Source organism: Pseudopipra pipra, chromosome W (genome assembly GCF_036250125.1).
Source record: "Pseudopipra pipra isolate bDixPip1 chromosome W, bDixPip1.hap1, whole genome shotgun sequence".
Lineage (NCBI taxonomy): Eukaryota > Metazoa > Chordata > Aves > Passeriformes > Pipridae > Pseudopipra > Pseudopipra pipra.
Window position 1 is genome coordinate 64,544,286 of NC_087580.1, and position 8,839 is coordinate 64,553,124.

At 43.6% G+C, this 8,839-nt stretch overlaps 1 protein-coding gene across 1 annotated transcript in view; it reads right to left on the bottom strand.

Moving 5' to 3' along the window:
- The window catches only part of LOC135405202 (ubiquitin-associated protein 1-like), a 54,367-nt gene extending 48,228 nt beyond the window's left edge, over positions 1–6,139 (bottom strand). The window contains exon 1 of the mRNA XM_064639887.1: positions 6,118–6,139. The gene's annotated coding sequence lies outside the window, so the exon portion shown is untranslated. The remainder of the gene's footprint in view (positions 1–6,117) is intronic.
- Positions 6,140–8,839: the final 2,700 nt, after the last annotated feature.

Consider the following 8,839-nt stretch of genomic DNA (forward strand, 5'->3'; position numbering starts at 1 on the left):
GTAACAGTGGCCCCTGAATAGCCTATCAAATCTGATTAGTTGCAAGCCACTATTTTAATTCAAAGTTTTTTGGAAAGGGGGTGATGAAATGTGGCTGGCAGCCTGTTCTAATGTTACTGTGTGCAGTGATTAACAATTCTGTTTGCTGTATATGCAACAAAACCAGAAGTAGACAGTGCCTGTTGCTAAGATAAAACAGAAGTAAAGGTTCTCTCAAAGCTTCCCAGCTATGTAAGCATTCAATTATTGTTACGCAACTGAGATCTCTGAGACTGACAGTAAAAAACTGATCAGAGTTTACTTCAGTACAAAACAGATTCTGTTTTAATTTATTGCAGTATCCAAATGGATGACATTACCCCAAAATCTGCAGCAACTGCTTCTGCTTTGTACCTCTAATGGTTCTGCAAACAAGAAGCATGGTCAGCTGCATGGAGATACTCCCCTTTCATAAAGCACAGTGATATGAGCCACTGATAACAGGTCTTTGGGTAAAGTCGTTGTACAACTAAATTTGGCATGTTGCAACTACACCTTCTGCAGAAAAAAAAAAAAAGAAAAAGCATCACTTTCACTAGCCTTAACAGAAAAAAAAAGTTTTAAGTGCATCTACTGCAATCCAGGAAATAAAGTACATTAAGGTTCTTGGTCTATTTGAAGATCAACAAGAACAAAGCAGACCCTCCTTGAAGCAAACACTGGTAGGAAGTTTCCATTCAATTTTCAATAGCCACTGGTTAAAACAAATCTAATGACGTCTTCATCTTATGGGATATAAGTACAAGTGGTCACCCTACATTTAACCTGTGCAAATTGATTATACGCAGGTAATACCAAGATGGCCACAACCCACAGCTGAAGTGTGAAGAATAGATTTATTCCATCATTGAAGGGACACACATACACTGCTAAGTCCAATCTTAACAAGGGCAAAAAGTGCCAGCCCAGTTTGGGCTTTGCCTTACATATCAAAGGCCTGAGGCAAGCACAAATTCATCACCAGGCTGTGTTTTTACAATTCTAAACTCTCTTATCTCCCTTCTCCCCAAGCCTGTGGGAAAGAATGCTTTTAAGTCTTTAACAACATTCTGTTATCTTCTTTGAGAGAATTCCATTTCTTTCAACAGACAGAAAACAACCCAAAGGAAAACACAATATGTGAAATTTTCCCACACTTTAACATTTCCCAGCTGCAGAGTCACTTGGAGTGAAAACAACTAAAAATAACCCTATCTCCCCACCAATGTTATGTTTTCAACCCCTTCCTCCCTTCATAACCAAATGCAGAATAGGGGTTACACTGGCAACAGTGGAGAGAGGAAGGGATGAGATCTCTGCTGCATACACAACCCATGGATCAACAATCCATGCAACTGTGACAAGTGATCTAAATTTGAAGGACAGTCCATAACATCAAACTAATTCAGTTTGTAATTTCCAGTGCAATGATTGAGGGGCAGAAGGACAGGAATCAATAAAACAGCACTTTTAAAAACATTTCCAGAATATGTGAGTAGGAAAGACAGGGAGAAAAGGGCCCCTGAAGAGTAGGTCTGCATACATATCACATTACTGGATTACGAGACAACACTCTAGTGATGGCAATAACATCTGTATAGGGCATGCAGATGTTGGATAGCTTTATCCTAGCAGTGAGAAACATTAGGAGAAATTGATTCTTCAAATTGTGCCATTGCTTAACATGACATAATGGGCAACTAGACCTTCTACTTCAGTACATATCAGTCAGTGGGAAGTTAAAGAGTGGAAGACAGCCCTTCCACACTCAGAGAAGCATGGCATCTCTCACTCTGTTGTTCCATATGGATTCATTACGTTAATGTTAGACACCTGTGGTTACGCAGCTATCCTCATGTCATGTCCCACTTTGTTCCTTAAAGACACTGGACTTGCTAAAAGCACATACTATTTGGGCTGGTTACAGATTTAAGGTTCTTAACTGATAATGGACAGGTCTATTCCTCCTTCAAGATCCTGACTGCATATTTGGGACATAAGTTAATTTGCCATACATTTCACACAGAAATAAGGGAAAACACTCTCATTCCCTCCAGTCTGAGGACCCCCACGGCCCGCTCGACACCCTTCCCCTCCCCCAAACCTGGAAGGGCAAACCTCTGTGTGCCCCGAAGCTCCCCATTCCTCTTCCATGGGGGCGCAGCACCTGCTGGTGAGGCTCCGCCTCTTTCTCTCCTCTATCAACGCTTCCATCAACGCTATCTCCGCACAATCCTAAACATCCACTGGTCAGATTATGTGACCAATACATCTGTTCTGGAACAAGCAGCAGTCACAAGTATTGAGGCCATGTTACTGAGAACACAGCTCCATTGGGCAGGACACGTCTCAAGGATGAAGGACCACCTCCTCCCTAAGATCTTGCTTTATGGTGAACTTGCCACTGGCTGCCGCAAGAGAGGAGCCTCAAAGAGAAGATACAAGGACTCCCTGAAACAACATCTCAACCTTGGTCATATTGATCTTCATCACTTGTCTACTCTGGCCTCCAATCGTGAGGTCTGGAGATACACTATCTTTAACACTGCCGATGCTTTTGAGAACGCACGCAGGATCTCTCTTGAGGAGAAAAGACAACGCAGAAAGAATCGTGCCTTGCAGAATATACCATCTAAGGAGTCTTTCTGCTGTGCCTTTTGCAACCGGACATGCCTATTTCATATTGGCCTTTTCAGCCACCAACGCGCTTGCAACAAACGTGGGTAGAGCCCTTCCCAAATCTTCGTTCGCGAAGCCTAGCCATGATGATGATGAAGGGAAAACACTACAAGACTGAGAAAACACAGTACACTAATGTATCAGTTTTTCAGTCACTGAATGACTTACCAGCCATACAAGTTTCCAATGAAGTTAAAGCTTATACACCACACAAGCCTTTAGAACTACAAGTTTTCCAGGCAAAAGCATAAGAAAATCGAAAATTACTTATAGACACAGCCCTGTGGTCAAGGCAGATCAGTGCAAGCTTTTCCTTTAGCCAGAGACTGATGTGCCAAACAAGAGTCTAGAAGATGCACCTATTCTAAATTCACTTTTAACTGTTGCAGCAAATGGGTGACCTTTTTAAAATGGACCCTTTCCAAAAAGAGAGTCCTGTCACAAGAGAAAAGCATCTGCAACTAACATCTAAGGCTGGCCTGACTTCCAAACACAGCAAATAAGGGGATGACACAGGTTCTGCCAACTCCAAGAGCAGATGGGGGTTTAGTGTAGTTCCTACTATTGACTGCTACCAAAGTTATTTAAAGATCTCTTGAGATCAGCTTCACTACTCTAGAAGCTACGTCACCACCAAGAAAAGGGTGTGTCATGGTTTAACCCCAGCTGGCAACTAGAGTACCCCACAGCCACTCCCTCACTTCCACCCCACCCCAGTGGGATGGGGAGAATTAGAAAAAAAGTAAAACTTGTGAGTTAAGAACAGTTAATTAATTGAAACAAAGTAAAATTTAACATTATAATAACATTAATAAAACAGGGAAAGAAAGTGAGATATAAACCCCAAGAAAAACAAGTGATGCACAATTGCTCACCACCCGCTGACTGATACGCAGCCCATCCCTGAACCTCAGTTGGCCCCCTCTTGGGTAATTCCCCTAGTTTATATACTGGGCATGACATTCTATGGTATGGGATACTCCTTTGGCCAGTTCAGATCAGCTGTCCTGGCCATGCTCCCTCCCAGTTTTTTGTGTACTTCCTCACTGACAGAGCATGAGACGCTGAAAAGCCCTTGACTCAGGGTAAGCACTGCTGAGCAACAGCCAAAACATCACTGTGTTATCATCATTATTTTCATACTGAATCCAAAGCACAGCACTGTAACAGCTACTGAGAAAAAATGAACTCTATCCCAGCTGAAACCAGGACAGTCTAAAAAGTTTAAATCACCCAATTGCAATGGTGATCTAAAGCACCACTGACACACTTGAATCACAGCTCTGCATGTACAAAAACCTGAAATCATTAAGTAGCAGTACAGTTGTGGTACTACAACTTAACACCATCCTGCACGTGGCCTTGAATAAATCAGTCCAACTCTGATACGTTACCACCACACACACATACTATCTCAGTCTCACTCCCTTCCCCATAGCTAGTACAGTGCTACATACATAGCTCTGTTCTGTATGGAGAAAAGGACAGAAAGAGGTCAAATCAGGTTTTTTGTCTTCCTTGAAAAATACTATTACAGAGCAGAGATGCCAGTTATGCACAGTCAGCCCTAGGAAGCCAGCAGTTGCAGGAGTGCTTCACAGGGGCAGAAAGTCCCATGCTCTGAGGATAAAGGAAGGAAAGCAAGAAAGAGGTCTAGCTAATTGCAGCACCGCTTCTTCCTCTTTTTCCTTAACACCCTAGATCACAGCTGGAGTAAGATTGCCTCCACCAAGATCCCACAAAAGCCTCTTAACCCCATAAGAGGCTGTGAGATGCAGCATGCCTTCTATCAGTAGCACAGCCACTGAAGTTACATCACCAGTCACAAGTCAGTTGTTCCTTAATTTGGCAATAACTTGTCATTTAGGAATATCCACCTCAAAGTGCTTAAAATCAATATGAATATATTTTCACTGAGTAAAGGATGGCAGCTATATTAGTTGCACAGCTAAGTGCCAGTCCACCTGCTTATCTCTATTCTAATGATACAGCATCAACATGATAAGATTTCTGTAAGATTACTCTTTTTTTTTGGTTTGTTTGGAATTTTTAAGTCATGTGGGGAATAAAAACACTTGATAAGGTGATTATTCATTTCCATCTATTGTAATTTCTTTTACTAGTAAAAAACCAAAGCAATCTTAACTTTCCCTTTAAAAAGACAAATTCTGAGCTATCAAAACTCAGAAAGACAGTTCTTGAATTATACTAAATAGCTTCATAAAAGTGTTGAATGTTTTACTTCTTGTAAGCACTGAGCTAAACAAAACATAAAGCATTATCAGGAAGTTAGAAACTACAGAACTGAAGTATTCTTACACCAGCATACACATCCATGATATGTCTGCATCTCAATCGTGAGCCTCTTTCCCATTCAAAAGTAGATCAGATAAGTGAAAAATATAAAAAAATAGGTAATAAGCATAAACAGAGATGTGGGGGGCTATGACCCATGAAGTAAACAAGATTTTGGCTCTTGAGCCTAAAAGAAGATGCAACCAAAGAGTAAATACAGTAGAAATCTAAAGTCACAAATGTCATGGGGAAGATGAGTACTATGGTTTTTACAACACAAGAGCCAGAAGTTAACAAATTGCCTGAAGGCAAACTCGGCAAAAACCACACACACCCTGCCTCCCCCAAACAAAAGCAGATGTTTTGGTTCTTCACAAAAGATTTAATTACCATGGGGAGGAACTTACTTCCAAATATCATAGACACTAAATGTTTACTCAGATTTCAACGGCAATCAGCTCTTAGGAGACAAATTCATCAAGGGTTATTAAGGAGAAAGGTATTCCCTTGACTCAGGCAGTCCCCGAAACTGCTGAAAAGCAGATTTCAGGGAAAAGAGTGTCACCTTACTTGCCTGACCTCCTTCTGCTCCCCGGGTCCAGCCCAGGATAGAGTGCCAGGACTCTGTCCCTCTGAACTGACCGCGCAGGTTCTCATCTCCATTAAACTGTACCTTCAAAAGCAGTACCGAGAGGCCGTGACGGTGGAACAAGGTCATGGAGGAACGCAGCGCTCACAGGCTCGTTTCCCCCCACGGCCGGGGGAGCAGCCCCCAACGTGCGATCCCCCGCCCCCGAGAGGCCAGCGGCTCCGCGGGCGCCCCGCCGGCACGTCATATCTGCTGAATCACAACAGGGGCGTGGATGGTCCCTCGCCTCGGCCAAGGAGAAGCGGCAGCGACGTTCAACTCGGCGGCGGGGCTGAGGGCCCGGGGAGCGGCCCGCTGCGCCCCTCATCCAGACCCCACTACAAGGGAGACCAGCATCTGCACTCCCACTCCCTACCGGCCCGCTCGTTACCTGCACGGCACCTGACGGCTCCGACTGCCCCGCGGTCACGCCCTTACCAAACGCGCACCGTACCACCACTCTCAGCCCCTCAACCGGGAGACGCCATGTTGCCTACCTGCCCTCCGCCTCGCCTCGCCTCGCCTCCCCAGCGACGCACTGGCGTCACACCGCGAGGTCACCTACTCCCGCCGACCCAATCAGGAGGCGCTCACAGGGACATCACGTCAGCGGGAAGAGGGGCGGGGCAAGGGGAATCCTGTCTTTTTCTGTGAGGGGCGGGGCGGAGGTGGCGGCGATTGGGCTTGTCCCTGTCATTGTTCTTGTCCTGGTTGCGGGTCTGTTCCAGGCTCCGGCCTTGCCTGGGGGCTCCTCTAGCCCCTCCTGCCCCTCTCCCAGGCTTCCACGGGGGCTGGATGAAGGTGGCGAGCCACGCCCAAAGGGGGCATTTCGCTCCATACGTCTCGGCCCCTTCCCTCAGCAGACATGGCTGCCTCGACACCTGCACTTGTCCTCTCACGAGGGGCTGTGTACCCACCCGGCACAACTGAGGAGGCACCTCTGCCAGGATGCACTGGACCATGGCACTTTCCCCCAAGAGCAGCTTTTACAGTGAGTTTTCAGCCTTTTGTGAGGGACTTGGTCCAAAATTGAGGTGGTTTGTCCAAAATGCATATGGCAGTTGTATTTGTGAGGGAGGATGTAGAGAGGAGCATTAATCATGGTAAATCACGACTGAAAAAAGCCAAATGACAATTATCCCTTGGGCTTTTTATCCTCAGGGGAAGCTGGAAAGACTGTGAGGCTCTTTTCTAGTTTTTTTTTTCAATTTGGCTTTTCACAGTGTCACCAAATGTGACGAAAGAAACTTATCCAACACCAATTTGATGTGAATAAGTTGACATTCCTTTATTCAGCGCTGGAAACACAGGGGAATATCTCCTCCAAAACATGTTCATCCGACTACAAAATCCATACAGTTTATAGATCTTATCATTACATAAGTTTCATTCTTCTATTCAGTTTTATACTAGTTATGCCTAGGTAAGTTCTATTCTTCTATTTAGTTATATACTAGTTATGGTCCAGTTGCCCCACTCTTGAATCTAAGCTTTGAAAGGATCGGTTCTTTTAGGTATATAGTCTTATTGATTCAAAGGAATCTCTACACAGTATGTACTGTATAGAATAGCACACTTTTATTGCGGCTGGGGCCACGCAGGGGTTGAACCACCATGTGTGTGTCCGACAAGTAAAAAAAAATGAGAGCTTTCTATACACTGGAGAAAGCAAGTTTCAGATATTATCTATCATATACATTCTTTGAGAATCGGTACAAAGTCCGGTTTGTAGCTGTCTTATTATACATTCGGTTACCTATTCCCTATACTTATTACTATACGGTTCTTACATAAAGCCTTATCATTTCAAGCAACCATACCACCACCCATCTCCTGTTTCCCTTGCAAAGTTATTGATTACTACTGTGCTGAAGCGCTTCTTTTCTGGCCTCCTCTAGGTCTCTTTTGCAAGCCATTACGTTCCCTTATCTTACCCATTCATGCAAGCCTTTACATCCCCTTTATCTTAACTGCCCACAGTTACATTTTGCAAAGCCACACTCATGCTAAGTTTCAAAAAGTTATGCTAACATGGTTAAGCTTTATTTTGTCTATTTCATTATCCTACAACAATCATTGGTCTATACTATTTAGCTATACTAATTGGGATCCACAGTTCCTGGAACAAGATGGGGAGGGTGCGGGGGACTTCAAAGCAACTTTGTATGGTCCAGCAACTTCTTGGCAAAGTTCCTGTGGTTGCATTCTTTCAAACACAATACCCCTAACAATTCTAATACATTGTGCTTCTCTACCTTTAATCACAACTACTTTTATATTATCAAATCTTGATTATTTTATCAAACCATTTGCAACAACAGCACCCTTGTAGTGAAGTAAGATAACATGCAGGTACCCCCAAAATGCCAGGCAGTAGAAGGATTGTAGGAAAATTTTTTTCCAAAGTTGAGAACACTAGACTTACAGAACATTAATCTTAATGGTTTTCAAACACTGGGCCCTGGGGAAAGACCCCCCCTGTTCTTCTCAGGGCTTTTATCATCCCTGCCCTACCTCTGTGGAGGCCTTCGACAAGTCTGCAAGGACTTATCTTTTGCTCATACCAGGGAGAATTTCTCTGGAATGCAGGAGGAGAAAACATCTAAAACTGTCTCTGGGAAAGATGCCTCTTTTAGGAAGGAAAGTCTTCTTAAGTAAAACAAGCTCTGATCTCCTTGCCATAAATCTTATGGAAGGGTCTTCTACCCTTACACTTGTCTTTGAGGTTTGTTAGGTGAAAACGTACCCAAAAAAAGGCATAAAAGAAATGCCATCTTTATTAGGAAAATAGTATGTTTACTGATTTCATGTGACTTGAGACACCAGAGGGTTTCAAGTGGTCAGGAGGTGGCTTTCTTTGCAGTCTGCCTGTACATCACATTTCTTTTCCTGTATTCTTTTTTCTTTTCTCTACAATGTCACTCATTGGTGATCATTGGGTTTGGGTTACTCTTAATTTTTGCCTCTATAAGCATAGGAAAAAGTACATATGAGCCACGTGAACATAAGGAAAAGCACACATCCATCCACATCAGTTTTAAAGCAGCATAATCAAGTACAAATATTTTGTATGCCCTTTAATTCCCCTATAATAAGGGAGTTTCTTGGTGGAGTAGAGTACCTAAAAGATTGACCAAGCCCCTCGTGCACCAAGCAAAGTGCACTGGGCTTTTGTATTCACTCTGAGAAGCCAGGTGATAAAGCCAAGCTAGTTAAAAG